A 5000-nucleotide genomic window follows, 5' to 3' on the forward strand; every position below is an offset into this window, starting at 1 on the left:
CCTCCTTTATTACAGTTCTATGGGGAACATCACATGTCGTACTCTATCAAAAATTTATATTTTCTATTTAATGATAATGAAAAAAAAATTCTAAAAACAGAATTCCGAACATTTCCTATAAACATCTTATATATATATAAGATATTAGATTTAGATAATAGTAATCGTTTATGTTCTGGGGTTTACATATACTCATAATCGCTATTAAAATTGTCATTAATAAGGATTTTTTTATGGTTATGGAAACGAATCAATACGGATGGATTAGTAATGATTAGTTATCTATCAATTTTTATTTATTTAGGTAAGGTATCCATTTTTGGATTGTTTTCTTATATCATTAGGGAAACCGAATTTGCAATTTCAATCCAAGAATCATTTATGAATTCACAGTCAATAGTTAAAGTTAACGGTTCCCATTTGTCCTGATTTTTTGCTTTTGTGAATGAAAATCCACATTTTTTTTTCAATAGAAAAAGCAAAGTTTTGCGGTTTTTCGTTTTAGATATTGTGTGTTGTAAGATACTATCTATCTAAGAGATAGAGCCAATCCAATATTTTGTATCGTTTTGGCGGCATGGCCGAGCGGTAAGGCGGGGGACTGCAAATCCCTTTTTCCCCAGTTCAAATCCGGGTGTCGCCTCAGCAACAAACAAAAGAATCAAAATACCCTCTTCTGTTTTGCTGATATAACTTTATCATTTTTTTTAGAAGAAAAGCATCTTTAGATTTGCTTGATTCTAAGCATCGTTGGGGTTCTCTAAAATGTTATAAATCCTTGCGTATAGGTTTCGTTTCCAGAATTTAGTAGAGTAATGAAAAATAATCGTTAAATCTTGAGATGATAGCCCTTCGACTACTAATGTAGTGTCTACTCATTGGGTCTTGAATTAGGGAATATAATTTCATTTTTCCTTACGGAAAGGAGGAAGATACTTGATATACGGACTCATGAAAGTATCTGAGTACTCGAGCATTCAATCAATATTATATTGAATGAATAATTGGCTTTTTTTTTTATTTTAATCTTAAAAAAAGAACTTATTTCTTTTCGATAAGCTCTAACCACGCATGTAATAGGCCATCCCATCTTCCGATTGTCTCTATGAAACAATCGGGGGGACAGTAAAGATTAGATCAAATGAGAAAGGAATAATAGTAGGGTTATGTGATAGATACTATCTTGATTCTCTATTTTGAGACTTTTTACTTAATGTAATGAAATGCAGGACAACAAAAGAAAGACTAGGTCTTATTATTCCTACATGTTACTAACATTCTTTTGATACTTCCAAGAGTTTTTCTGCCTCTTTTATTTATTTGTACTGAATTTTTTCGATTATACTAGAAATCATATAATAACTTGGGATAATTCGATTTTTTGTATTGTTTCATCAATGGTGTTGTGCCCGAATCTCTTTTTGACTATGCGCTAGTGATTCCACTATTATTAGTGAATAATAATTATTAGTGAGCAATAATGGAATAATTCTTTTATATTCATAGAGATAGGGGACATAATTCACATGGATATGGTAAGTCTCGCTTGGGCTGCTTTAATGGTAGTCTTTACATTTTCTCTTTCCCTCGTAGTATGGGGAAGAAGTGGACTCTAGAAGTACTACTAATTGAAAAATAAAACTGTATTGTTTTTGGTTTATTTTATAGATCGTTCTGCAAAACTTTTTTTCTTTTATTTTGAAAAGTAAAAAAAAAAAGAGTTCGGATTATAAGTTTTTAAGTGGATCCATACTTTCAACACGAAAGAACATAGACATAGTGGTTGTCCAATGAGATACTACGCATAATAATATACTACCTCATAATAAGATAGTACCTCGGGGTAGCCACCCACATATTACGTGCTTACCACTTCTTTTATTTATTATTATTAGTATTTTAGTTATTTTCAAAATAGGATTTTTTCTTGTTTTAGGGAACTCATTTCATATCATGCTTCAAACGTTAAATAAAAATGGGGTTTGCTAATTCTTTTCGAAATCCGAAGATAAAAAGTTCCCATGGAACCGAACTCCTGGATCATCTGTCAACTGCTCAATCAATTACTTCTTTCGAATGCTAAAAAAAAATTAGTGGCCTTTCGATTATTTGATTTCAGATTCATTCTAATCAACATGAATTATGAAGCAAAGAAATAGAATTGGGCCACTATGTATATTAGATTAATATTACATATATGTAATTGATATGATATCTATATATAAATAGAAAGATATATATTGTATATTCATCTATATTCAAATTGATCGATATTCAACCTCTATTTTTATAGAGTACAATTTTATATTTATACACTTCAATAACAATAATAGATAGTATGGTAGAAGGATTCATATATTTCTTTCTACCATACTATCGGATCTTATCGAATACTTCTCTCGTAGAATACTGATAATTCTAGTCCGCCAATTTCATTTAAGACGCGAAATTTTAATGCTTTTCATTTTTCTTATCTTCAATCATTGATAAGAACTAAAACGTCAAGGTTAATTCAAATTAATCACTTTGACTGATTGTTTTTACGTATATTATAAGTAAAAAGGCGGTCGGAACTAGAATGAACAGTGCAGTAGCAATAAATGCGAGAATATTTACTTCCATAATATCATCGTTTCATTTTTTATTCGCAATAACTCGGGATTTAATCCCATAGAGATGATAAATGTTTCGCTTGTAAATTCAAGGGGATGCGTTGCATCTCGATGATATCGAATCGTATTAAAATATCATGAATAACAATATCGGAGCTATCAAATCGATTCATCGTCGAGAATTGAATAGTATAACATAGGAAGATCTTTTATCCATACCGAATTTAAACAAAATGGGATTCCTGATGCAATCAAGAATTTCGTTACTTTTTTTTATTTATAATTTTTTGCATTCTTTCTTTTCTATAATCTACTGCCCTCTTATTCAATGCAATCATCTGATGAAGTCTCATCAGACTACCTTTACCCTTACATTGTTTATAAACAAACTCAAGCAAAGAATAGCAGCGAAATTCAAAAAAGGAAAAGGAGGTAGGTTCGAACTAAACTCCTTCCTTTTTTTGTACTTATAAAATCTTCTTAAAAAAAAGAAATAAAAACGAAACTTAAACTTTCAAAAATTCTTAATTACCTCACTAAGAGAGATAGATGGGATCCTTGTTTGTATTAATATCCTCTTTCCTTGAATTAGTAGTGGGACGTATATATCAAAAGTTAAGTGTTAAATTTTAATAAGATAGATTATTTCAAATTCAAATTAGTAATTGAATTTACTAATTGAGGTTACAAAAAATCGGAGCCAGAACGGATATATTTTGCTTTCAGACGAAAAATTAGATCAAAGTTTACTATGTAAACTTTATTTTGTATCGTCCAAATTCCCTTTATGTATGTGCTTTCCGGAAACGTATAGTACTCTATTTCATTAGAAAAATCGGGCGTAATCAACTAGACCCAGTACGCCTTCGAATCCTGAATATGATGCTACCAATAATTGTGGTAATTCACATATGGCACATATGTCTTTCTCCCATCAATTAGTACTCGTTGAAGAAATCAAAATTCCCATATTTTTTTGTTGAAAAATGTGGAAAAAAAATAAGAGAGATCCCGTTTGGAATAAAATTCAGTTATGTTATTTGTTCTCTCTTTCACAGGAAAGGAAGAGATTAATTGATGTATTTTTTTTTTTATTGGATTTGGATCCATCGGGACTGACGGGACTCGAACCCGCAGCTTCCGCCTTGACAGGGCGGTGCTCTGACCAATTGAACTACAATCCCAGGGAAATAAAGTGTACAACATATGTTGTTGATTTAATTTCCTTCAAACCTTTCTATGTAGATTTTTGATTCGAATTGTCATATTCTACCAGACAGAGACGCGAGTAATAAAGTAATAGATTGATATGCGCGGAGACATGGACTTTAGTGTGAGAAGCATGGATTAATATTTATTTTTTCGTTATTGTAAAATTGATTGATTATCAATCTGTCAATGAATAAAAAAAGAGTTTTTTTTTTTATTCTTTCATATCAAGTCAAGTATTTCTGTAGAAGGACAAATAGGTTATATCATTTTATGGTGGATACGCGATATATTGGGCCGAGCTGGATTTGAACCAGCGTAGACATATTGCCAACGAATTTACAGTCCGTCCCCATTAACCGCTCGGGCATCGACCCGGGAAGAATCAATTCCAAGCTTGTTGATAATCCGATGATCAACTTCCTTTCGTAGTACCCTACCCCCAGGGGAAGTCGAATCCCCGCTGCCTCCTTGAAAGAGAGATGTCCTGGACCACTAGACGATGGGGGCATACTTGCCCGACTGCCATCATACTATGATCATAGTATGAATAGTTTTTTGAAATTGTCAATATAAAATAAATATAATGGACTAATATGATGCAATTCGACGTATTTTTCTTTCTTTCATTATTCCATCGAAATTTTTTTATTTGTGATTTCTATTTATGAATCGTTCATTCTAATCACCATTCCCCATATAATTCTATATAGAAATTATTTTATTTTAAATTGCATTTTTTTTTATTTATTTCATTTAAATAATATACATAAATTTGCAAATTGGAATATATAGTTATATTACTTATATTATAGAATATCAAATGAAAATAGTGATTAGTAGTGATTAGAGGAAACCTCTAAAATAAACAAAAATAATAAATATTAGAAAAAAAAATATTCTTTTTTTATTTTATTCTTTTTTTATTTAAATAATACGAAGGCTAGTACCCTTCGGGAATTGGTCTGCCATATGCTATAAACAGGATTAAACTCCATTTCTCATACTTTCACTCATTGATTCACTCATTGTTAAGATTAGGTTAGGTATATTTCGATCTCACACTAAGCCAAGAAATTAAAAAACGATAAATTTTGAAATCTGGGGATAGGGATCAACAAGTTATTGAAAATTTTTTTCTCGCCAAATAGAATTGCTTTATCAATGATTCGGTGAATG

At 30.8% G+C, this 5000-nt stretch overlaps 3 non-coding genes across 3 annotated transcripts; 1 reads left to right on the forward strand and 2 right to left on the reverse strand.

Annotated features, from left to right (window-relative positions):
• The first annotated feature begins 571 nt into the window (after window positions 1-571).
• On the forward strand, window positions 572-643 carry TRNAC-GCA (transfer RNA cysteine (anticodon GCA)). Its single transcript has one exon. It is a non-coding gene; the product is annotated as a tRNA-Cys (tRNA).
• Window positions 644-3722: 3079 nt separating this feature from the next.
• TRNAD-GUC (transfer RNA aspartic acid (anticodon GUC)) lies at window positions 3723-3796 on the reverse strand. Its single transcript has one exon. It is a non-coding gene; the product is annotated as a tRNA-Asp (tRNA).
• A 318-nt stretch (window positions 3797-4114) lies between these two features.
• On the reverse strand, window positions 4115-4198 carry TRNAY-GUA (transfer RNA tyrosine (anticodon GUA)). The gene has a single exon. It is a non-coding gene; the product is annotated as a tRNA-Tyr (tRNA).
• Window positions 4199-5000: the final 802 nt, after the last annotated feature.

The sequence above is a fragment of the Cucumis melo genome, unplaced genomic scaffold (assembly GCF_025177605.1).
Source record: "Cucumis melo cultivar AY unplaced genomic scaffold, USDA_Cmelo_AY_1.0 utg001856l, whole genome shotgun sequence".
Classification (NCBI taxonomy): Eukaryota; Viridiplantae; Streptophyta; class Magnoliopsida; order Cucurbitales; family Cucurbitaceae; genus Cucumis; species Cucumis melo.